The sequence below is a fragment of the Chlorocebus sabaeus genome, chromosome 8 (genome assembly GCF_047675955.1).
Source record: "Chlorocebus sabaeus isolate Y175 chromosome 8, mChlSab1.0.hap1, whole genome shotgun sequence".
Lineage (NCBI taxonomy): Eukaryota > Metazoa > Chordata > Mammalia > Primates > Cercopithecidae > Chlorocebus > Chlorocebus sabaeus.
In genome coordinates this window covers 104,890,124-104,916,525 of record NC_132911.1, presented here as the reverse complement: position 1 = coordinate 104,916,525, position 26,402 = coordinate 104,890,124, and the positions used below count along the sequence as shown (strand labels likewise).

The 26,402-nt window shown below is 46.9% G+C and overlaps 2 long non-coding RNA genes across 2 annotated transcripts; both read left to right on the top strand.

Moving 5' to 3' along the window:
- Positions 1 to 256: 256 nt before the first annotated feature.
- Positions 257 to 3,705, top strand: LOC140712230 (uncharacterized). The gene is made up of 2 exons (XR_012093734.1): positions 257 to 693; positions 3,111 to 3,705. It is a non-coding gene; the product is annotated as an uncharacterized lncRNA (long non-coding RNA).
- A 16,831-nt stretch (positions 3,706 to 20,536) lies between these two features.
- LOC103237224 (uncharacterized) lies at positions 20,537 to 26,039 on the top strand. The gene is made up of 2 exons (XR_498605.3): positions 20,537 to 21,878; positions 25,094 to 26,039. It is a non-coding gene; the product is annotated as an uncharacterized lncRNA (long non-coding RNA).
- Positions 26,040 to 26,402: the final 363 nt, after the last annotated feature.

The following is a 26,402-nucleotide window of genomic DNA, read 5'->3' as shown; positions in this document are numbered from 1 at the left end:
TCTTGCCTGGCAGCCCACAACGTAAACTAACAGAGCTGATGTGATTTTCTAAATGACACCATCAGAGAGTGGGCAAGATTGGCCGATTTTCAATCTCAGAAGGCCAACAACCCCCAGCTTCTCATTGTTCATCTTCTTGCTCCCACCTGCTTGCCTGCAGATGTGTTCACATTTTGTTAGATCCAGCCCCCAAAGGTGGGCTGAGCCTAGCTACTTGACACCTCTAATAAGAAAAATTCAGTGGAGGAGGATTTGAAATTGCTAGTTACATTGGGTGTTTGTGCTATCTGTGGATTTTAATTATCCATGTCATTCCTTCCCTAATCTCTCCCTGAAAAGCAAGAATTGACTCTCATGATGGAAATTAATCGGAACTAATCTGCAGCTTCTCTTTTACTATAACCCACAGACCTAAGGGGTTGGCAAATCAGAGTGGAATTTTCCTGGGAATCCACACACTGAAGAATCGAACCAGATTTTAATAACTTTAAAGTGGTGCCAAGTTTATGCTTGCCCTCTCTCTTCAAATAAGTGAGTTTTTGAATATTGAAGATTGAATGATCAGATTTCTGGAATACTGTTTCTGTCCTGACAGTTGATACTCCTTGTGGTTTGGGCAGAGGCCCCTACATATCTGGCCCACTGCCTGCATATGGAAAATTACAACTGAGACCTACCCTTTGTGAATGCAAAGTAAGTTAATTGCTTGGGGTGGGTGGGCATATTGATGATGAAAAGCACCAGCTAGCCACATGTGACCCCAGAGCATATGGAATCAAGCGATGAGTTAGCATAATTAGTGTTGATTCAGTCTTGGTATCTTCTTCAAGGGGGTCTATTTAGATTTTTCTTTGTAGAAACTTTCAATGCCTCAAGTATTAGAACCTAAGATTGGAGTTAATAAGCTGAATAAAAAAGTGAAGGAAAGAGCAGACAGGTAGGGATTACCTTCTCAACATGTCTAAAGCCACCATCGCCATCTCTTCCCAGTGCTGCATCTGCTCTGAGCTGTCCCTTCTGGGTGCATGGCACCCGCATTTCCCCAGGCACCTGGAATCTTGGTGTCACCGCCAGTATTCCTGCTCCTTGCCATCCACATGCAGTTGATTGCCAGATCCTTTAAATGCCTTGCCCTCTCTGTTCCTACTCTTCTTAATTCAAGTTCTCAGTGCATCCCCACTGGCCTCCTGAGATAGCCTCCTTGACTGGCCTTACTGCTTCCCCTTCTCTTCCCATCTCAGTTCACCCCTTACTTGGCTACTGGAGTAATTTCCTAAATCGCAGCTTTCAACAAGTCACTCACTTCCTTGCACTAAATTCCTCAGGGGCTCCCCCATCTAAAGGTTCATAGCTTCAAAGGCTAAACCTATGAACATGTTATCAAGAACCTTCAACCTATCGTCCCAAGTGTTTTCTCCCATGACGTCTGGTTCATAGCCCAGAGTGTAGGGCAGAGAAGGCATTCCTTGTACTTAATCTGGAAGCATTTATCATATTGTACGGAATTACCTGGAGCCTGAAACACCCACTAGACAATAAGCTTCATGAAGACAGGGTGGGGTTTTTACTACCATAGGATCGGGCAAATAATTGGAACTCAATAAACATTAGTTGGAAGGCTGGGAGTGGTGGCTCACACCTATAATCATGGCACTTTAGGAGGCCAACGCAGGAGGATCACTTGAGGCCAGGAGTTCAAGAGCCACCTGGTCAAAGTAGCGAGGCCCTAACTCTACAAAATAAAATAAAATAATTAGCTGGGTGTGGAGGCATATGCCTGTAGTCCCAGCTACTCAGGAAGCTGAGGCGGGAGGACAGGTTGAGTCCAGGAGTTTTCAAGGCTACAGTAGTTATGATCGTGCCACTGCACCCTAGCCTGGCTGACAGAGCAAGACCTTCAAAAACAAACAAAATATATATATATGCATATATGTATATGTACACACATCTATATATGTGTATATATACATATATGTATATGTATGTGTATAAGTTGGTTGAATCAATGGATGAATAAATATGTAATAGATTAAGGATTCCGGTTTTAAATTGAATCTGCTTATCAGTACCTAATATAACCTTTGTCAACTTTCTACTAAAATACCTATTTAGAATGCACAAAGAGTAAAAGCACGTAACCCCACCAGAAGTTAAAACAATTGGAAAATCCGCTGCCCAAATATGGAAGAAATGTAGACTCTAATGTAGATTCTAAGTTCTATAAGGCAAACTTCAAAATCAAACTCAGAAACAGTACATGTTCCATCATCTCAAAAGAAGAGGCCTATAATGCCAAGAAGGAAGACATCTTATTTCTTTCTAGATTTTTTTTTACCTCTGGCTTAGAAGCCCAGGGTCTGGATCAGCCAAAAAAATTGGGAATCCATCCCTCAATTGCTCAGATTTTGTGTTTCAAAGAGCACTCCATTCTCCTCCTCTTGACGTTACCAACAATTCCCCTCTTTCCGCATTTATTTAGAAATTGCAATGCCCATTTAATAAACAAATTCTAAGAAAACAAAAGTGCAGAAAGTTGGGTACATATGTGCATGGTGGTGGAGGTGTCAGACATAGGCTGGCGATAGGTCAATTGCTGGGGGAAGCATATTTCCAACAAAAGTGAGGTTTTGGGTGATGACAGAACCAGGAAAAGCCCTGGGAACAATATATTCTGAGGACCAGTTGCATGTGTGTGTGTGTGTGTGCATGCACGTTTTATTTATTCAGAATGTCAACTAGAGAGATATTAGCTGTAGGAGAAGATTCTGCCTCAATCCTACAAAACTACACGAAAGGAATACATGCTCTGTAGTCATTGGAAATTGCACCAAGCTCTGCACACTACATTATCTTCCAGTTGTGTATCTAAGAATGAGATTCCACAAACGTCCAAATGGACAGTGAGTGGAGTCAAGAGAAAATCACACTGTGTCTTTTAGCAACCAGTAGATCTGAACAGATTTCCCTTCTTGCAGGATAAGCTCTGCAGTACTGCAGATTAAAGAAAATGGAATGTCATTCAGAAGTCTAGAGGAAAGTCCTATTTCTGAAAGTGATGTACTCCGTGAACCAGAAGATAATTCTAAAATACTGTTTTGCGTCTTCCTTAGGACATAAGAAGACACGGCTTTTATGAAGTAGGAGTGAAAAATTATGAAGAAAGAGCAGGTAGCAATGGAAGGAGAGCAGAATGAAATAAAGAACTATTGTGAGGAATGCAAGGACACATGGTGATGTGATGAAAACAAGACCAGCATTGGTCACACAACATCTAAAAGTTATTGATGTTGCCAAGAAAAGAGCAAAGGCAATTGGAACAGATGCAAGAAGCAAAGCTATCATCTTTCATCATAGATGAAAGATGTGTAATTACCAGGTTCTCAAATCCATGAAGCTTTGCCCGAACACTATTTGTTCAGTAATGGAGTGAGAGCCTACTGTGTAACAGACTCTGTGTTGTGGGCCAAGATAAAACGGTCATCTCTCTCCTGTGGTCCCTTCCACACCCAGTCCCCAACTCTCCCATGCCACCTACAACATTCTGTTGTTTGTAGTCATTAACGTATCTGCCCTGCAACAGAAATGTGTGGTCCTAGAGGACAGGATGGTAACTTGCCCACGTCTCTATATTCTCAGAATCTAATACACAAAAAGTTTCTTGAATGAATAATGAAGTGCATGAATAAAACATCACCAGATTGACCAACAGTTACAGTTCTCCTATGATTTCTTTGACAGTAACAGTTCACAATCAATTCTTCTAGGACCATCTGGTGTTGATTCTCTGACCACACCTCCTGAGGCCTCATCAGAGTACAGAGTCCACTGCGCTTGCGGATGTGTAATTAGCTGGTATTTCCTTTTCATGTTTCTATTTCCTTGTGGATATTTATTCAAAAACAATTTCTAATAACTTCCTTTAATAAATTTTTTCCGGCCGGGCGCGGTGGCTCAAGCCTGTAATCCCAGCACTTTGGGAGGCCGAGACGGGCGGATCACGAGGTCAGGAGATCGAAACCATCCTGGCTGACACAGTGAAACCCCGTCTCTACTAAAAAATACAAAAAAACTAGCCGGGCGAGGTGGCGGGCGCCTGTAGTCCCAGCTACTCGGGAGGCTGAGGCAGAAGAATGGCGTGAACCTGGGAGGCGGAGCTTGCAGTGAGCCGAGATCCAGCCACTGCACTCCAGCCTGGGCGACAGAGCGAGACTTTGCCTCAAAAAATAAAAATAAAAAATAAATAAATTTTTTCCTAATTTTCAAAGCAATGCAAGCCCATTTGTACACAGAAAAGCATAAAGCGAACTCTCACACTTATAAGAGGTATTTCTGAGGTCCACCCAGTCTTTCAGGGCAAGGCTTTCTGTTCTAACCACAGCCAGCCCCATCTAGAGCACTTGGAACAGCTCAGCATACTGTAGGTGTTCAATGATAAGTATTTGTCAGATGCACGTTCATGAGCAGGTGCCAGGTCTCCGCAGCCTCAGCTGCTTGCTGGGTGAAGGAATGAGCTTCCCTGGTACCGCCAAGACCCCTGAGCTCCTGGGCATGCCCTGGTGGTCGCCACTGCCCTGGGAATTAATGCCATCTCTGTCTCCCAGTGCTGCGGGTCCCTCTGGGCCCTGTGGCTATCAGGCATTTCTTCTGCATTTGAGGTCCCAGGCCCTGGGCCTTGCTGGGGCCACAGACTGTTTCTGAGCTTAAGAGGCCTGGTTTTCCGGCATTCTCCATGCAGTGAGGCTGCATCATGCTCGCTTCAGAACTGGACAGGAAATCGCCCCCTCCCTTTTTTATGAAGGTTGGAAAGCCGGTGGCCTGACCTACTGATGACCTGGTATTAGTGAAAGCTCTTTATGTCTTTAATATTTTGATGCTTGCTTTAACTGTTCCTCCACAGATCATTTAACTGTGGCTTAGCCTGAAGACTTCGTTCCTCTTCACTTTTAAAATGCAAAAGAAAAATGATTAGGAAAGAGCCTGACATGGTTTGGAAGTTTGTCCCTCCAAATCTCTTGCTGGAATGTGCCCTCCAGTGTTGGAGGTGGGCCTAGTGGGAGGTGTTAGGGTTGCAGGGGCATAACCCTTATGAATATCTTAGTGCTGTCCTCATGATGATGAGCGAGTGCTCACTCTGAGTTCACACGAGATCTGGTTGTTTAAGAAGAGCCTGGTACCTCCTGCCTCTCTTGCTTTCAGTCTCTCCATGTAATACTCTGGTTTCGTTTTGCCTTCTGCCGTGACTGGAAACTTCCTGGGGCTTCACCAGAAGCAGGTGCTGGGCCTATTCTTTGTGCACAGCCTGCAGAACCATGAGCCAAATAAGTCTCCTTTCTTTATAAATTACCCAGTCTCAGGCACTCTTTTATAGCAACGCACACGGACTAACACAGAGCCTAACCAGGAAAGCCTGCTCACAGCCCTTCTACCTCCGCAGTGAATACAGGGACCCCACCTGGGTGCCCCCCCAGGGGTGGCGCTGAGGGGAATCAAGTCCCTGAGTAGGAGTTTCTGTGTGGGTGGCTCCCTCTACCACCCCCAGGGAGGAACTGGGAGATGGCCGAGGCCAAGATTGCATCCTGTGGCTCAGAGAGAGGACAAAAGCGGTCAGAGCCTGTCCATCTTCAGGGAGCCCTCACCCATCACAGGGAGAGGCTTTCAGGATGTATGGGAGCTGTCTCCAGGCCTCCCACCCCAGCCCCCAGGTAGCAGAGTTCCCCTTTAACTGGCTCTGCAGAGTGGGCATTTGTATGACATTTCATTTTCTTTTGAGAGGTTGCACAGCCAGAAGTTTGACAGCCCCTGCCATCCAGAGAAGCCAGCAGTTACCCAGGAAGGGCCTTTTCAGGTGGCAGCACCTGGAGGTGGTCTTTTTCCCATTCAGCTTTGCAAGTCCCAGAACTCCACTTTGTCAGGACACCCAGAATAGGTCAGTTCTGAGCTACTGACTTAACCAGATCCATAGAGAATAATGCATTGATCAGAGCACCAGTACATCTGTTCACAACAGAGAATGCCCCTTCTCAGGGATCAGAACATCAGTGACCAGCATTGGGAGCTACCTGGCTAATTCCTCCTAGTATCAAAGTAGCCAAGGCCAGGTGTGGTGGCTCATGTCTGTAATCCCAGCACTTTGTGAGGCCGAGGTTGGCAAATCACTTGAGGTCAGGAGTTCGAGACCAGCCTGGCCAGCACAGTGAAACCTCGTCTCTACCTCAAATACAAAATTTAGCTGGGTGCGGTGGCACACACCTGTACTCTCAGCAACTTGGGAGGCTGAGGCAGGAAAATATCTTGAACCCGGGAGGCAGAGGTTGCAGTGAGCCGAGATTGTGCTACTACACTCCAACCTGGGCAACACTCTGTCTAAAAAACAAAACAAAACAAAAAATTGTAGCCAGGATAACACATTAGTAATCAGAAGACTGTTCAGCGGAGCTAGAATAAAATGCAAGGAAGATGGATTCAGTCAGTGGCATTTTATCCAGGCCATGGTGGACCTGAGGATTTGTGTCTTTCTCAACAACAAACTCCTCTCTCCTGCCTGGAAAGCTGCAGCTACCAAATCCAGGTAGCTCCTGGATGGCGCTGACTAGAACCTGCCTGGAGAAGACAATGTTCTTGCCACCTCCTGGCCAATTCTCACTTCTTGCTTCCCCAAAGAACCCTGCCCGTCCTGTTACTCACCCTCCTCGGCCTAGGTATAGGCTGCAGGGAGGTTAGTCCCATCCGAGGTCCCAGGAGACAATCTTCACTGGTCCAAACAGTGACTCTCCTCCCTGTTGGACCCAGTACCCTCTTTTTATAACAAATATTTTTAGATTTTTTTCGCCTCAAACTCCTGGGCTCAAATGGTCCTCCCAGCTCAGCCTCCTGAGTAGCTGGGACGATAGCCACACACCACCAGGCTCAGCTAATGTTTTTTTTTTGTTGTTTTAAAAAATTTTTTGTAAGGACAGGGTCTTGGTGTGTTGCCCAGGCTAGTCTTGAGCTCCTGGGCTCAAGAATCCTACCACCTCAGCCTCCCAAAGTGTTGGGATTATAGGCATGAGCCACTGCATCCAGCCCTACAAATATTTTATAATGTCCCTTTTACTACACTGAAATAAAATTTGTATACAACATAAACTATCTGTACACATAATTTTAAAAATTAAACAACTGTTATGAAGTAGAATTAAAAAAGAGAAATAAGGTACAATAAAACAACATGTATCTCAAAATGCAAATGCTTAGCAGGATTGTGCTAAAAGAAATAACATTGCAGGTGTCTGGATCCATACCTAGAATCACAGCGAACGTGGCAGTCACTGGGGCAGGCCCATTGGGTGTATTGTACTGGAGGCTCAAATTCCATGAGTAATGTTGACATTGCTAATGTGATTTTCCAAAGCAGTGAACAACTCCTGGAAAAGTTCTAAACAAAACAAAGCAAGGTCTTCTCTTGATGTGCACAGTAATTGCTTTCCTGGAAAATACAGTGTGTTTTTTAAATGCTTTGGGTTTATATATGACAGAGAGTTTGATTTTAGCTCAGATCATTTTGAAGACTTTTCACTTGTGCAAATGTTCAACGGGACATTCAAAAATCGTGCAGGTCACAGAGTGTGACCATCCCACACATTGCAGGTTGTCTACCATCTCTAGCCTCGGCCCACCACATGGTCATAGCCCTCCTTGAATTATTATGCCAGCCAAAAATGACCCCCTTCACATTTTCACAATGCCCCATGGACCCAAGTGAATCCTGGTGCTCCCATTCTCCCTTTCCTGTAATGAAACACAAGGGGAATTCCACCGGAGGCCTTTTGCAGAAGATGTTTCCTTAATACCTGGCAAGAAGAGACACAGGTGAATAAACAGCAGCTTTCTTTGCCTGTGGTTGTTGAATGAGAACACGATGTCTGGGGTCTGCAGCCCCCTTGCCAGCTGGGGGCAACCAGCCTGAGAAAGAGGCCAGCACACTGGGCAGGGCAGAGCAGAAAGGGGGAAGGAAATTGGAGACCCGATGGCTTCAAATGAGCCGCTGCAGCAGCCAGTCCCGGAACTGCCCTACCTCCAGATATTAAATATGTGCGCAAGTTGGTAGAGTTGGAACTTTCTGTTCTTACAGCCAAAAGCTTCTTCCTGATAAAAAAAATACTTTGGCTGGGCGTGTTGGCTCATGCCTGTAATCCCAGCACTTTGGGAGGCCAAGGCAAGAGGGTCTTTTGAGGCCAGGAATTTGAGACCCAGCCTGGGCAATAAAGTGAGACCCTGTCTCTATAAAAGAGAAAAAAAATTAAATTATTTTTATAAAGCACTTTTATTATGGCAGTTTGAAGACCCCATTTTGGGGTTTAATGCAGAGAATCTGCCTCCTTACTTAGTTTTACCTTGAGAGACAGTGAGGTGATTTGGTTAAGGACAATTTCTGGTTCACATTTCAGGTCAGCTTTCGTAGGCAGTGTAAATTTTAGCAAGTCACTTAATCTTTTGATGTCTCATTTCCTCACCTGTAAAATAGGAACAATAATGGCTTTCAAATTATAGGGATGCTGTAAGGATTAAATTAAACAAGTTAATGCAAGTAAGCACTTCAAACAGTGCCTTGCACATCACTGAGGCTAAATCAATGTTAGCTGTGATTACAGAGTATTTTTAGTTTCTTAGTTAGACTTCTTTTGGCTGCAAATAACAGAAATTTAACTCAAACTAAATTAAGCAAAAAAAAAAAAGAGAGAGAGAGAGAGAGAGAGAAGTTATTGGCAACCGAGGATACCAAGATGGGTTACAGAACAAGGAAGAACGGCTGGAATTTGTGCCCTGGGATCAAATGTAACCTGGTGCTGCAAGACAAGTGATTTCTATCCTCAGCTGCTTGTAAGAATCTCCAAGACAGCTTTTAAAAGTCCCAAGGCCTAGGCAGCACTGAAAACCAACCAAATGAAAATTTCTGGGGCTGGGATCCAGGCACCAGTATTTTTTCAAGCTCTCCAGTTGATTCAATGTTTAGCCAAGGCTGGAAGCCACTGCTGTTGAATGTCTTTGTCTGCCTCTCCTCTCTGCTTCTCTTTGCTTCCTTTCATTCTACAGAAAGCTCTTCCCACTACAGCCTCAGATGTCTATCTCAATAGAAAAAAACAAACAAAAAAAAGCGTGTTTTCATGCCATCATCCATATATCAATGGATTTGGCCTATTAGATCTTGCGTTCACCCTCTTTATTCTGATCACTGTTGCTGGGGCATTGGGACTGAACACACCCCTGAAGCCAGGAAACTGGATAACTCACCAGAAATACTTGGAATGGACACAGAGCAATTCCCTCAAAGATCTAAGAAAATTGAACAGGAAAAATCCAGATACATCATCTAAATAAAGTAAAACCAGTTAGACTTCATCTTGGTCGATATAATGTATTGTCAGCATAATTAGCTTCAGCCATTTTTGTAACCACTAAGATGTGGGCTTGATGGTGTCTTGCCTTCACATCGTTTAACCACTGCAAGTGACAGAGGCTATCACTTTGCTAGGATGATGCCTGGGTCTGTCTCTCGACTATCTTAATGGAATTGCAGGCTGTTGATTCTCTGAAACTGTTTATTCACTGACTCCCTGTCACGGCCATGGATGACTGATCTCATATGTTACCCTCTTGATTTCTCTCCATTTCACTTGGGGATAAAGTCAGCTTTAGGTAGGACTCTACTTAGTATTTCAGCTCAAACTGAAGCCCATTTTCTCAAACTTTTAGTCCTTCTCCTCCATTTTACTTGGTGATCTCCACGTTGGAGTAACCCTTGTGAAAATGCTTTGGGTTAAATTTTTTTTTTTAACTAAAAGATGATTGAAATTATACATGGAATCTTCAATTGTACTTATCCACTTGTTCTGAAGCACACATAACAGATCCTTTTTTTAAGACTGGATATTATCGAGAGCTTGTTTGGAGGTTCTAGCGGGGGAGCGCAGCTACTCTAGATCCTTGACGGAAGACCAGTCCTCTTCTATCGGGGATGGTCGTCCTCTTCCACTGAGCATGCAGCTTCAGGAGGGGCGCACGTGGAGCAGCAAGGGAGGAAGGAGACACTCGCCTAGCCAGCCAGAACAGCTGAATCAACCCTGACAATCAGTGGGATGACAGATGTCGCAGCCAGATCACCCTTACATCCAAAACTGGATATTGTTGAGAACAATAAAACACATTCCCAACCCTCCAGAAAGTGGGGACTATTTGATCAGTTGGAGGGAAGTGCATTTGAGGAGAGAAGCCACAGTAAATATCTGCACAGGATTAACATAATTCCCAGTGGAATCAAATGGCCCCTGTGGAACATATCCCTGTCCCCAAGGAGCCTGTTCCCTTCGCTCTGTCTCTGTGGCTTTGTCATCACACATTTTCTGATTTCAGCTTACTGTAGGTTTCACAAGACTCTAGTTGCACACTGAGCAGTGAATTTGGATCTCTGGGTTTCCCAACTGGCGAAAGCCACTGCTGCAGCAGGACGGAGGGCCGAAGGGCAAGCTGGGGAGGCGCTGCGGCAAGACAGTCACAGAGGGCCTTTGCCATTCTGTGCACTACCACCGGCAGCTTGGAGTGGGAAGGAGTCTTGATCTTTTGGTTGGTTCTTACGCAGACACCTGATGGGCCTCTTCCTGTTTTGTTCACTCTTTGCATAGTTTCAGATGAAGCGAAAAAGGGCCCCCGAAGGAACTTTGCTTACCACTAGAGGGAGGAACACCCCAGGCCCGTGCCGCCTGGAGGACAAGGGCCCGCAGGACAGGAAAAGATTTACCACACTTCCCCCCAGCAACCCTCCTCCCTCCAGCTGGGCAGGAAGCCACCTGCCACAGCAACGGTCACTGCTGGGGTCACACTCTTCTTGTGCATTACATTTCCAGATCTGATTTCTGCGTGAAGCCGCAGCATCCTCCTTGGTGTTCTTTGAAAGCTCTGTGTTTTTCCAGCTGTTCCACAAACCTTTGTTGGCCCGGGCTGCCTCGCACATAGCTTTCCAAAATTACTGAGGCTATAGACATTCTTTCCACCCGCAGTATCCGCACTGACCCCTCCACCATTTGCGAATGCAAATCCTTACCCCATCTGAAGAGTTTGTCTCACTTCCGGGTATCAAAAAAGCTGTGTGCGTCACTCTCAGCCCGCGAGTAGCACTGGAAAGGGGTCATTGGGCACAGCCGGGATTAACTTCCTCTATTCTGGAATTACATAGAAATAGAATCACACAGTATGTGAATCACACAGTATCTGTGTGACTGTGTTTGGCCAACATATTGTCTGTGAAATTCACCGATGTGATTGTATGTATCAATTAAGTCATTATTAAATGTGGTCATTCTTAAATATGGTCAGCAATATTTCACTTACAAACAGACCACAGTTTGTTTATTTCCTTATCAATGAATGCTTGGGTTATTTCCAGTTTTTTACTATTTTGAATCAGGCTACTATGACCATTCTTGTGCAAGGCCTCCTCTGGATGTGTGTGCTCATTTATCTTGTGTATATTCCTAGGAGTAGAATGCTTTCCCTGTAAGTGTATGCTTCACTTTATTAGAAACAGCCAGTTTTGGCTGGGCATGGTGGTTCATGTCTGTAATCCCAGTACTTTGTAAGACTGAGATGGGTAGGTCACTTGAGGTCAGGAGTTCGAGACCAGACTGGCCAGCATGGTGAAACCCTGTCTCAACCAAAAATACAAAAATTAGCCAGGAGTGGTGGTACAAGCCTGCAGTCACAGCTCCTTGGAGGCTGAGGCAGGAGAATCGCTTGAACTCAGGAGGTGGAAGTTGCAGTGAGCCAAGATTACACCACTGCACTCCAGCCTGGGCAATACAGCAAGACTTCATCTCAAAAAAAAGAAAAAGAAAAAGAAACAGCTAGTTTTCCAAAACGGTGTTTTAATATACATTTAATCTTAACAACAACAATCAGCTCACAATTGCTTATTAAGCACCTATTAAGTGCCATGCACTATTCTGGGTGCTAGGATAGAGCAATGAATAAGACAGGCAAGGTCCCTGTCAGTAAGACACATTCTCATGGGGGAAGATGGGCAATTCAACCTAAATAAACACTGATGATTAAACCAGGCATGTTTGCTCACGCCTGTAATCCCAGCACTTTGGGAGGCCGAGGCAGGTGGATCACTAGAGCTCAGGAGTTTGAGACCAGCCTGGGCAACACTGCACCTCATCTCTACCAAAAATACAAAGAGTTAGGCGTAGTGGTGCCCACCTGTAGTCCCAGCTACTCAGGAAGCTGAGGTGGAAGCGTGAGGGGCGGAGGTTGCAGTGAGCCGAGATTGCACCACTGCACTCCAGCCTGGGTGATAGAACGAGTCCCTTGTCTCCAAAATAAATAAATAAATAAAAACAAAAAAACCTGAAGATTATTTCAGGTGTTTGTATGTGGTGCTATGGGAAACGGAGTGACATGCTGGAGCACTGTGGAAGGGTGCTATTCTACTTCAATGTTCAGGGATGTTCTCTTTGAGGAGCTCACAACTGAGTTAAGACCTGAGAGACAGGGAAGATGTGGCCCTGCAGAGCTTTGGGAAGAGACTAGAGGCAGAAGGAACAGTAGCTGCCACTGCCCTGGGACACGAAAAAGTGTGGTGGTGGCCAGGCGTGGTGGCTCACGCCTGTAATCCCAGTACTTTGGGAAGTCGAGGCAGGTGAATCACCTGAGGTCAGGAGTTTGAGACCAGCCTGGCCAACATGGTGAAACACCGTTTCTGCTAAAAATACAAAAAAATTAGCCAGGTGTGGTGGTGCGTGCCTGTAATCCCAGCTACTTGGGAGACTGAGGTGTGAGAATCACTTGAATCCAGGAGGTGGAGGTTGTGGTGAGCCAAGATCACGCCACTGCACTCCAGCCTGGGCAACAAGAGCAAAACACTGTCTTAAACAACAACAACAACAACAACAACAAAAAAAAAACTATGGTTTGGAGGAGAGAAAGAAGGTACCACCCGAGCGAGGCACACAAGTCATTCATTCACTCCTTCAACAAATAATATGTAAGGAGTTTTGCTCTGTGTCAGGCACCATTCTAGGCTCTGAGGATCCAGCAGTGAACAAAATAGACAAACATCCTGCCGTCAGGGAACAAGGAGAGAGCAGGTAGGAGGGCAGGGAGGAGGAAGAAGAGGCCAGGTGAAATAGGACCATGATGACCACGGAAAGGAGTTTGGATTTTCGCCTGGAGCATCAGGAAGCCATGGAGGGGTTTTAAGCAGAGATGTGAAGATGATGTAACTGACAGCAAGGATGGAGGCAGGGAAACCCATTAGAAGGTCATGTAGTGATTAAGACTGGAGATCATAGGGTGGGATGACCACTGTGACTGGAAACAGTGAAGATGATCTGCACTCAGGAATATTTTAGAGGTTAGCCAAGAGGATTTAATAAAAGATTGATTACAGGGTGAGCAAAAAGAGAAATTCAATTATAATTCTAGGCTCTTCACCTGAGCAACTGGGTAGATGCTGGTACCACGCACTGAGATTGGGATGATGAGGAGGAAGGACTTGGGTAAGGAAAAGCAATAGTTCCTTTTCACCAGCTGTATAATGCAAATGGATGTTCCAGCAGAAATTATCAAGTGGCTAAAAGAATTAGGGGTTCATGGGACACAATGAGCCTGAAGATCCAACATTGCAAATCATCAGTATATAGGCAGACTTTAAAGCTACAAGATGGAAGGAGATCACCTAGGAGGAGAGAGTAGGCCAAGAAGAGGACGGAGAATGCCTGGAATACGCTGAGAATGTGAAGTTCCATTTTGCAGATGAGGAGACAAAGCTCAGAGAAATTACACCATCACCCAAGGTCAAACAGTAGGATGAAGCTGGTCTGACTCCAGGGTCTGTATACTTCCCCACTTCACTCTAATCCCTGAGGTTTCCGAGCTTTGCCATTTAGATGTCATATGACCTCAGCAAATTACTCAGCCTCTCACTCTCAGTTTTCTTGTCTGTAAAGTGGGGATGGATAACAATAATTATACATTCCACATAGGGCAATGTGAGCATCAAATAAATTAATCTAAGTGCTCAGGACAATGCATGGCTCACGGTGATATTAGCTAGTATTGTTACATAAGCCACAGGGTCAGAGCATGCAGGCCTCAGAGGGAAAAAGAATAAAAATGTCTGAATCTACACAACCAGGTGAGCTGGCTCCAGATGTCACAGTCAGGGATCTGTGGCATCAACCAGTGGCTGAAGAGAGTAGGTCTGTCTCAGATAGGAACTCTTACACCTGTGGCCACAGCAACAATTGGTCACAGGGTGTGGACATACCTTTGACCCCCTCCTCATGCAGGTGAACTGTGGCACTTTGGGATCCAGTCAGTAATGGAGAGGTTAGGGCTTCAGGTAGAGGACACAGTGGCTCAGGCCAGGAATGAAGCCAAGTGAGGAATGGACTTTTTCCCAAAGTGTACACAGAAATGCCTCCTACTCTACTCTTGCTGGCATTTGCTGTTTGGCCATGACTCAGGATTCCTCCACGTAGCACCTATTCCATAAAATCCACATCTGAAAGAAGAGAAGAGAAAGATCTAGTCAATATTGAATGGAGTTTATGCACATGAGGCACACACCTGTTTTTTGTGAGCACAGTTTCTTTTGCCCCCACTTCCTTAAAGTTACTGCCCGACCCACTCCCTATGTGGCTCACAGACTACAACTCCCTGTCCTCAGAGGTTGCCCAAATGATAAATGCATGATTCAAGCTGCGGCAACCCAAAATTTTCCCCTTGGGTTTTACAGTAGATACCAGGAAAACAACCTCTTCTTCCTTGGAGGTTGCAAAGCTGTAAGGACATCTGCACGTAGCTGTGCCTCCGTAGCCGCCTTTGCCCATCAGCCATGAGTGAGAACAGAGCCTGCAGAGAGGTAAAAACCAAGAGATGGAGAGCTCCGGTGGCTTCACTTGAGCCCCTCACTCGCTGTTCACTGTTGTCTGGGCCCACCCATTATTAAACTTTTTAAGATTCATATTAGTTTCCGCTACTGGTAATTGTCACAGCCTTAACTAAGATTCCCCTAACAGTAATTCAGTATTGTCAGTTAGCTTTACAAATGATGAACCTAGCAGGTTAAAAGCTCCAACGCGGCCGGGCGCAATGGCTCACGCCTGTAATTCCAGCACTTTGGGAGACCAAGGCGGGCAGATCATGAGGTCAGGAGATCGAGACCATCCTGGCTAACATGGTGAAACCTCGTCTCTACTAAACATACAAAAAATTAGCCAGGCATGGTGGCACATGCCTGTAGTCCCAGCTACTCGGGAAGCTGAGGCAGGAGAATTGCTTGAACCCGGCTTCAGCCTGGGCACCGGAGCAAGACTGACTCTCAAAAAAAAAAAAAGTTCTAATGCAAGATCTCGTGGCATTTAAATAAACTGACCACCGAGCTTATGTGGTCTATTTTTACTTTATCACCCTCCCTGTAGGGTACCTATTGGCTCACGTGTCTTTTAAAGATTCCTTTAAAGAAAAACCCCCAGCTCATGTGGCCAGGGTGTTTAGAGTCAAGGAGACACCACATGGGCAGCATTTTGCTTGGGGAGCTAGAACATCTCTAGACAAGGAGACCAAAGACTCCGAATTAAAATCATGCTGGACCAGATCAAGCTACCCTTTGGGCTTGAGTCTTTACAATTCTAGACCCAGTGAAAAGGTCCACTTGAATCATGAGTGCTTGAAGGGTTTAGTGCATTTCTAGACGCTCATGAATTCAAGCCTTCCTGGACAGAGTAAATCACTGGGTGGCATTTGTTTCATTCATATGTATATATATGTGTGGGTGCATACATGTGGTATATATATGCATATGTGTATATGTGTATATGTGTATGCAGTATATGTATATGCACACACACACATACACACACACATACACATGTTCCAGCCTCACACACTTATTCAGAAAAATTGAATTAAAGAGATGGTAAAAAAAAAAAAAAAAAATCAGAATTTCTTAAAGCTTCTTCGAAAATCATCTCCTGGCCTTCACCTTATTTTCTCTTGTGACATTTTAATCTCAAAGCTCTAAATTCTTTTCATGGCCCCTGAGTAGGTGACAGCCATTTGAGAACAGTCTTGTATTGTCTTGCTTTCATGTGGAAAGCAAGGTGGGCAGGTGATTTGAGGAGCTAGAAGAGGGGAGGGTACATTTTTCATGTACCTCAGATCTGGCAGTCCCAGGTTTTAGAAGCTACAGAAAATGTAGCACTTGATTAGGCTGGGAGAGAGGAGACCCAGGAGGCCCAGAACTAGAAGCAAATGTGGGTTTGAAGTGTTATTCTCGTCTCCTCTAGGCCAGTCTCTCCTCATTGTTCTCACTGCCTGAAACAGCTATTTTCTAAAGAGTAACTCTCTCCTTGCTGAAACAGAGCTTTCGTCTGACTATTGCATTCCTGTATGGGAATGAGGAAATTGGGAGAGAGGACCAAGTTCCCATGCAGCCACCTCGCTGCCAGAGCAGGTAGACGCTGTGGGCATGTGTGGGTGGCGGTGCCCCTGTCTTCATCGTTGTGCTGGTGACTACAACCAGCCTCTTAGAAGATGGTAATAGGATTCTTGTAGAAAGCTACAAAATCATCTGTGGCAGATGGTAGAAGGTTAGGTTCTGATTTTTCTTATTCTACTATTATTTTTCTTGAGGAATGTGCTCATCAACGTCCCGCTTTCTTGTGCTTTATTTGGACAAAGCCACAAATTAATTTTTAATCATTTTTATCTAACCTTCTTTTAGTCATCAATTCAAGGAGCATTATTATCTTTTAGAAACAAAAGTAAGTCATTATCCAGCCTCTTCCCTCTGCCCCTCCCACGCAATTTTTTTTTTAACACTGAAAAAATGCTTTAAATTTCTCTGAACCTACGGAGATGATATTTACCATTGCTATGAGTGCCCTGGTGATGTGTGATTTCATTTTCTTATTGGCTGGGGGGCAGGGTTGGGCTATTGTGTTTTGGTTATTTTTTACTCCCTCTCTTGACAGACGTAAAAGCAAAAAATATTGTAGGCTCCAACAAAAAGAGGGGCTACCATTGGGGCATGCCCTCAACATGCAAGTGCCATGCTAAACAATGTACTGACATTATCTTATTAAATCCTCACATTAATGCTGTAAGTAAGTACTATTATTACCCTATTTTACAGATAAGGAGACTGAGACTTGTAGAAAGAAACTCGGTGTCCAAGATCAGATGGCCAGGATGTGGCAGAACTGCAACTCAAAGCCAGAGAGCTCCACTCCAAAGGCAGTGCAATGAGACGGCAGATTCTTCTGTTTTCCCTGATGAATTCTAGTTGTATTAATGGTGGTTTCTGGGCTTCAGGGGAGTTTTTTCCTAATTTCAAACTTTTGTTTGGGGCCAGATGTTAAAATGCTCTTTTATGGAAAGAGAGCTGGGCATGAGTTATGGAGGCACTGGCCTGACCTTAAACATGCAAGGTAGACCCACCATTTTGCAAATGAAGAAATTAGAGTATGGTGTTTCTGTTAACTATTGCTGCGTAGCAAACCACCCTAAAATTTGGTGGCTTAAACCACAAAACCATTTGTACTGCTCCCAATTCTGTGGGGCAAGACTTTGGGCAGAGCCCAGAAGTACCATTTGGGGATGAATCCATGTGGCATGGGCCAGGCTTGCCTGATTATGACTAGGGCATCTCTCTATGACTAGGGCCTCCCTTGTATTTGGGGCCCTGGGGTTGGCTGCAGGCCCTCTGCCCAGCAGGACAACCTGGACTTTATATGGTGGCACAGGGTGGCAAGAGAGGGAAAATAGAAGCTGCCAAGCCAGTAAGTCTAGGCCTAGAACTGGAATAGCACCCTTTCTGTCTCATTCTTTGGGTCGAAGCCAGTTATGAGCAGCGTAGTCTCAAGGGGAGGGACACTTGACTCTACCCAGTGATGAGAAGAATAGCATGTGAACACAGGGATGGCCTGTTCATTGCCATCTCTGCAGACTGTCACACACAGTGACTTGTAGTGGCAGATAGCCAAGTGTTAAACTAATATTACAGAAAATCCCACTATGGCTGCTTTCCTGGAAGGGAAAAGATTCCCTTTAGACATTATATTGTGTTTTGACTCTCTCAGCCTAACAATTAAACGTGGGAGGTATTTTAGCAGGGACAGGGGCTGGCATCACTCATCTTTTCCTGTGGGAGATGAGAGTCTCATGGGCCTATGTGACCTGTCGAGGCCAGTTGGGGGCAGGGGACACCTTCCCTTAATCTAAACAGCCTGTATATTCTCTTTGCCAAGAGAGAAGCCCAGGCAAAGAAAAGGGGGCAAAGGGTGGTCACTCCTCTGAGGACACAGAGGCAATGTGGCCAAGGATGTTACAGAGGCTGCCAAGGTGAGTGGGGAAGAGAAAACTGGCTCCATCCACCTAAAATGATCAGCCCAATCTACCTCTAGTGAAAAACAGACCAATGGCCTCATCAAGAAGAATTTAGTGATAAAGGAATCTCAGGCCTCAACTAGCAGAGCATTTATAATCATTTTATCAAGCTCGTTCACCCACCTGAGCAAAGAGCAAACCACAAATTCAAGGTCCAATGTAAAAATGTGTACCTGGGATGGAAAAGCAAGGTGGATTACATCCAGATGAAGAATAATTTAAATCAGAGAATTGTTAGAGTCAGAGGCAGCCTAGGAGATCCAATTTAGTCCAATCCCAAGTTCTGCATGAGAAGACTGAGACCCAGAGAAATGAGGTGCCTGCCAGGTGCCACAGCTCTGTTATTATTGCACTGATAATGAGCACTTAGTAAGCACTGACTAGATTAGGTGTCAGGCGTTCTGCTTGGTGATGAGAATTCTAGGTGGAATAGGACATAGTCCTTGCCTTCAAAGAGTTGACTGTCTAAGGGCGGGGAGAAGGACATGAAAAGCAATGATTCCAGAACAATGTGGAGTTACAGCATTCTGAGGGGACTGTGGGAACCCAGAGTGGTGGCCCTAGGACCAGAGCTCCACTTCTCACTCAGCTCCAGGTCCCTTGCTTCATGTCCATGAGCTCTGAGTAGAAGAAAGTTTGTTTTAACAACGACAACAAAAAAAACCCTGCCTACTGAGCTGTTCATCAGAGCTACATTGTGATTTAAAAGAAAGTGTAGTCTTACAATCTTATGTGCATTAATAAGAAAAAATCCTAACTGCGCCTGGCATTTGGGCAGATCCCAACAGAGCCTTCGCACATCTCACATCACACACAATCTCATGACACATGGCCCCACCACCAGTCCTGAGGAAGGCAGCCACCTTTCACCCAGAGCCTCTGACTTCCAACCCCTTCACTGAGCCACTAAATGAGACATATTCTGGCTGGAGCCTCTGGAGAACCAGACCAAGAATGGACTTTGCCACCAGCATGCACCAATTGGCCCTATGCCAACTCAGAATACTGGTTAAAAGGTGTGTCCAGATCTAATGAGAGCCTAAGAGGCACCTTTCTACCTGCATGATAGAGAAGCGAGCACAGACCTGGGTGTTACTTAAGTCCTCTGAGCCTTAGGTTGCCCATCTGTGCAATGGGAATCATCATCATCACATAGAGGAGGCCAGCTGTGTGTCAGCTGCTGACCTGAGGGCTTGGTTAGTCCTCACAGCATCCTGTGAATTACCAGTGATAATGACTCCATTTTACAGATGGAGAAATTGAGGACTGGAGAGCTTAAGTCTCCTTGCCCAAGGCCACCCAACTAGTGAGCAGGAGGGGTGAGATTCAGCCTCAGATGGCCTCCAGGAAATCGGCACAATTAACGCTCTGCTACAACATTTCCGAGGAGGAACTGAGACTCTCCACACACAGTCAGTCCCCTCTCTTGATTCCACCCCCTTTCCTTGTGTCTCCTGGGTTCCTGACCAGGTGGCCTCCTACTCTCTGGCCTTCTGTGGCTCTTAGGATCTGCCAGGTCCCCCTGTAACCCTCAGCGTCTGCCCCAGGAGACCTGTTTTCTCAGGGCTTCAGAGCCCCCAGAGTCCCACTAACCTCCTCAGGGCAGCTCAAGGCTCTTGGTCCCCCATCCCTCAGCTCCCACACCCCAGCAATACCACCCTTCCCTTCCAGCCCCCCGGGGAGGCAGTGGAGTGTGATGGCTTTCAGCCCGGTTTTCCTAGGAGAGAGGAGAGGAGGGGGCCTGGAAGGTTCCTTCCTCTGCTTCTGTCCTGGCCAACTCAGCCAAGAGGGCCACTAGAGAGCAAAAGCATCCAGCACAGCTGACCTTCACCGAGGACTCAGGGCACCAGAAATCTTCCAGGCAAAATCTCCCCTCCTCCTCCCCAGAAACTTGCAGTGAGTGTTGCTCCCCACCCCCACCCCCATTTTATACACAAAGAACAGTGCCCAATTCCGCCTAACTAGCGAGTGGCAGAGGGGGAATTCAAACCCCTGTCCATCTGCTGCAGCACCCACGCCCTCTCTATTTCCACACACGAGGAGAGGTAAAGGGCCAGCGAGTGTTGAGTGGCTCCAAATGTCACCCTTAGCCCAGCAGCGGTAGCCTCACAGGGAGCTTGTTAGAAATACGGACTCTCAGGTCCCTCCCTAGACCTACTGAGTGGGAGCCTGTGTTTAAACAAGATCCCAGGGGATTTCAAAGCCCATCAAAGCTTGGGAAGCCTAGGTCTGGGTCCGTAGTTCGCCACTCTGGCTGAACAGTGGAGTCAGCTCGGGAACTTCACAAAATGCAAGTGGTGCCCGGACTCCACCCCTGTGGCTCCGAGTTCATTGGTCTGGACATCAGGAATTTTTACATCTCCCAGTGATTCTAATGGACAGCCACCTCTGAGAAGCGCCAGGCAAGAGAAGGGGAAATCCTGAAGGCAGTGCGGGGGGGAAGTGGCCACCAGCGACTTGCCACCCCTCCCGAAACAGAGCCAGCGGAGGAGGGTGTGACGAGCATCAGGGAGGCGGGGAGACACAGTGACAGGACGGTGACAGTTTGGGTGTCCTTTCCGCAGGTGCGCGCCAGGGGGCGGAGGGACAGGGGTTTCCTCCTTGAGAACTCGGGCTGTCCTGCAGCCAGGGAAGGCCGCGACCTCTGGGGGTCCCTGCCCGCATCCAGCGCCCCTTGCCGAGGGAAGCCGGCTCGGCAAGCGGTGCGCGCAGGCTCAGAGGCGTGAGAGCGGGCTGGGCGGCGGCGTGGCCGGGAGCCGATGACTCACAGGGCGGGGGCGGCTGGGGGCGGCCGCGGAGCCAACTGCAGCAGCCGCTGGCCCAGCCTGCCCCGCAACAGCCAGAGCGGCTCCGGGAGGGAAAGGAGCGAGGCGGCTCCCAGGTGTGGCGCGGCCCTGGGAGGGCGCGTGCGAGCGCTTCTTTGTTTGGTGCGCGCACAGCCCCCGGCCCCAGGCCTGAGCGCCAGCCATCCCGAGCTGAGTCACGGCTGCAGAGCCCGCGGGCGGCCACACGGCCCCGCCCGGAAGGATGCGGCCCTTTCCTGAAGCTGGCGAGTCAGATGCGGTGGCAGGGACAAAAGCCAGGGGAAGGTGGCGTCTATTCTACAAAGCCCTTTAGGGAAGAGGGAAGTCAGGCCTCCCTCACCCAGTGCGAGTCCGTCACGATGGTCACCCAGGCAGTCATGCAGAAAGCCAGCTAGCGGCCGCAAGCCCTGAGGATGCCACCCCCAAGGGGCTCATTGCTTTGAGTCACCGGTCCAGGGGCTTGAGGCAAAGATCCAAGACAGACCTGTAGCAGCATGGCCCAAAAGGTTCCTCTGCTGCCCCAGTCCCATACCCGCCTGAGGTATGGGGATTCAGGCTGAGTCGGCTGACCTGCAGTCATCTGGAAGCCTTGTCAGAAATGCAGATTCTGCAGTGCTGTTCCCAGAGGATGAGATTCAGCAGAACTGGGTAAAGCCATGAAACCTACATTTAATATGTGCCCCTGGGGTTTTTTTCAGCAGGGGGTTGGTATACTTCGTTTCGCTTTTGTAGAAGATCGCATGAACACAGATGTGTTAACGTTAACCACATATGGGTACCACTGAATGACAGTGAGTTGAGGAATTTGCTCAAGGAGACACAGCTAGCAGTTGGCAGAGGTGGGAGTCAAACCCAGGGTCACCAGGCCCCCAAGTCTGTGTTTCTAAGCACAGGCCAAACCTCTACAGCAGTTCCCTAGGAGCTCCTAAATGCTTCCTTTGTACTTTTGTGTTATCCAATACCACCCGAAATAAGAAGCATCAGCTGACACTCTTCTACCTTTTGATTGTACAGGGATGTTATGGTATGTGGATCTGGATATGTTGTAACTTAAGCCTATCAGTCACTAATAAACATGAACACCCAGAAGGGTCTATTATGTCTAGATGGAAGCCAACTCGAATGGAGTTTTATATAATCTCTAGTTTAAAGGCTGCTAGTTTATCAAAAGAGGACAGAGAAAAAAAAAAAACTCTGAAAATTAGATTTAAGACAGATTTATCCCTTTGCTTGGCAAATGTCATCTTATCCTGTTAACAGCCCGCAATGAAAAAAGTTAACAAAAAATAAATTACATTTTCAACAATTCGCTTGAAGTGCAGGCACAGATGTCTCTGGGGGCAGACTGCCTTGGCTCAAATCTCAACATTTCTACTTCCTGAGCTGTGTGAACTTGGGCAAGTTTGTAACCTCTGTGCCTCGGTTTTCCTGTCTGAAAAAATGTAGACATAAATATTTGTCTTATACTTACTACGTGTTGGATATTATATGAAGAGATTCGCAGGTGTTATTTTACAAAATTCGCACTTTACAAAGGAGGAAACTGCAGCACAGGGGGCAAGGTACCAAGGTTGCCCCATCTGGGTTCAGGCCTTCTCCCTCTGAGGCCCCCCCCCACCCCGCCCTTGAATACACTTCCTCTCTCCTGATTGGCTGTCAGGCATGAGTCGTGAGTGCCCCCATGGACGCTCAGAATGGCTAACATTTTTTTGAGCAATAACTATGTGTGCCATGAGCTAAACACTTTATTTAAATTCATTCATTTAATTTTTGCTATCACCTCATGAGATGGGAATGATTACTTTCATCTCCAGCTCTCAGGGGAGGAAACGGAAGCATATATATAAAATACATGTTTTTGTTTTTTGTTTGTTTGTTTGTTTTCCAAGACAGAGTCTCACTCTTTTGCTCAGGCTGGAGGGTAGTGACATGATCTTGGCTTACTGCAACCTCCACCTCCTGGGTTCAAGTGATTCTCCTGCCTCAGCCTCCCGAGTAGCTGGGATTACAGGCTCCTGCCACCACACCCGACTAATTTTTGTATTTTTAATAGAGATGGGGTTTCACCATGTTGGCCAGGCAGGTCTCAAACTCCTGACCTCGTGATCTGCCCGCCTCGGCCTCCCAAAGTACTGGGATTAGAGGCATGAGCCACTGCACCCAGTCAGAGGCATAGAGATATTGAGAAACTTACCCAAGATCACACTGCCAGGAAGGGACAAAGCCAGAAACTACACGGTGGCAGTCTGGCTCCCGGGCCTCGGTACCTAACTGCTATACTGTGCTGCTGATGTTATATAATCACATGTATTAATATTATATAACAAGAGAGGTGGGCTCCCTACTCTCCTGACCCCTCAGAGCAGTGAGGCTGAGATTTTTCCTTCCTGTTAGCACCCTGACTTTTGGTGCAAAGGCTTTCTTCTATTTATTAACTTAGTTTAACTTTTTTGTGACAGGGTCTCAGTCTGTCACTCACGCTGGAGTGCAGTGGCATGATCTTGGCGCACTGCAACCTCTTCCTCCTATGCTCAAGCCATCCTCCTACCTCAGCCTCCCAAGTAGCTCAGATTACAGGCATGCACCACCACGCCCAGCTAATTAAAAAAAAATGTAGAGAAGAGGTTTTGCCGTGTTGCCCAGACAGGCCTTGAACTCCTGGGCTCAAGCAATTCACTCGCCTTGACTTCCCAAAGTACTGGGATTATAGGCATGAGACACTGCCTCCAGCCCTATTTATTTTTGAGGGAGTTTATGGCTTTCCTAGCCCTTGAAAATTAGTGTTTATATGGGGCAGTTCAGAGGGGCTTAGGAAAAGCCTTGGGTGCAAGGAAGTATCTGATCCACAGGGTACACGCAGGCAGTCTTGCACAGAGGCACGTTCAGAACCAGGGAAGTGCCATGAACTAGTGTAAACACTTTACTTGAATTAGTTCAATGTGGCTCCCCAGCTTGGGGTTAAGCGACGCCCCCTGGAGGCAGGGGAATGGTTTGCAAGCATTGGCTCCTCCCGGAGTACTTGGGTTTAGCCTCCACACTGGCCTGGTATCTGGCTGAGAGCCTGACACTGACCCACGTGTGTAGCAACTCTTCTCACACAGACTTGTTCCTCCTTGCCCCTTCTCTCTCCCCTCTCCTCCCCCTCCCCTTTCTACTCTAGTCTCTTGTATCTAACCTTCTCCAAACTGTCTCCTCCCCACCCCATCCCTCCAGGTAACCCTCCTTGTCTTTGGGGCCGGAATATTTGTGGAGGCAGCAGCAGTAGTGTGGGGGAGGGCAGTGAAGTCTCATTCTTATCTCTTGTCTTTCTAGTCTATTGTTATGATTAAAAAAAAAAAAAAAACCTCCATACCATGCATCCCTCAAGCCTTCCCTTTTGATTCTTGCTATGGAGTGAATTGTGGCCCCTACTCCCCCCATATTCATATGTTTGAGCTCTAACCTCTGTGTGATGGTGTTTGGAGATGGGGTCTTTGGGAGGTAGTTAGGAGTAGATAAGGTCATGAGGGTAGGGCCCTCATAAAGTAGGTGAGGTCATGAGGGTGGAGCCCTCATAATGGGATTAGTGCCTTTATCAGAATAGATCTCAGAGCTTGGGCACTGCTTCTCTCTCTCTCCCCTCCCCATCCCTACCCTCCCGTTTCCTTCCCTCCCTTCCTCTCCTCTCTTCTTACTCTCCTGTCTCCTGTCTCTCTTCTTTCTCTTCTCTCTCTCAGAGAAGGAAGCCATCTGCTACCCAAGGGGAGAGCTCTCACCAGACACTGACCTCCTGGCATCTTGATCTTGATTTTGGATTGTCTAGCCTCCAGATCCATGAAAAAATAAATGCCTTTCCTGATGTTTATAATATTTTGTTATGGCAGATCAAGCTCACTAAGACAATGATCAAAGACCTGTAAAACTCTGAACTTCTTGAGACAATAAGGATACCTCTAACAGACTTGGGAAGAAGTCCTGCACAAAGAGCTGGGGGAAAACGGGAAGAAAAACACACAGAATACCCACCCCTTCAAGGCAGGCACTGGCAGACCTTCCACTGTGCACCAGGTTCTGTGCTAAGCTTCACCTTGGAGTAACCCTGCCTCTGGGGGTGAAGCTATTATATCTGGGTGCGTATTGGCCAGCCGACCCTCCAGGCAGCCCTTAATTCTTGCTTCTCAAACTTACTTCCAAGGACGGAGAAAGATGACCACTGCTCTCACCCCACTAAAGAAACTCCAGCACTTAGCAAGCATCTATGGCCCAGAGCAGACTGTCTCTACTTCATTTTACTCTCCACACCCAGACTTGGACCACACTTGGAAAAGAACCAGCCAGTGCTGGAGGCTGCATATTGTGGATAGCAGGACTCCACTCACATCTCAAAGCTCCTCCCTGCCCATTCCCATGGTCCCTCCAGCCCTTGGGCAATGCTACCAATAGGAAGGAAAAATGAGCTGGATTTCACTTCCTTTGGTGCAGATGTGAATAAACAGAATTGGCCCAAATTTGGGCAGCAGAAGTGGGGGGAAAGGAGAAAGGCAACTGGCCAGGCGCAGTGGCTCACACCTGTAATCCCAGCACTTTGGGAGGCCCAGGCAGGCAGATCACCTGAGGTCAGGAGTTCAAGAGCAACCTGGTCAACATGGTGAAACCAGTCTCTATTAAAAATGTACAAAAATTAGCCAGGCGTGATAGCTCCTTGGGAGGCTGAGGCAGGAGAATCTCTTGAACCCGAGAGGTGGAGTTTGCAGTGAGCTGAGATCATGCCACTGCACTCCAGCCTGGGTGACAGAGTGAGACTCTGTCTCAAAAAAAAAAAAAAAAGAAGAGAGGCAACCAATACTTATGAAGCCTCTGATAGGTACCAATTGCTTTACTCAAATGCCACCAGTAAACCCCTGAGACGCACAGGCTGGGATTGTTAAGGCAACTTGCCCAAGGTCACCCAACTAGAAAAGGCCAGAGGCAGGTGAGAGGGGAGCTCCAGAACCACCCCAAACACACTGCCTCCCCCCACAGCACTGCCTCCCCGACATTGCCTTCAAGAAAGAGAAATTGAAGGACCTGGACAATTTGCAAGCTGACTGCTCAGCTTCTGGACTCATCCCCTGCATCTGTCAGAAGTCCCTGCAGATGCCCAGCCGCTAAGCCAGTGCTCTCCTCTTGGGCTGCACTTGGAACTGGGTGGAC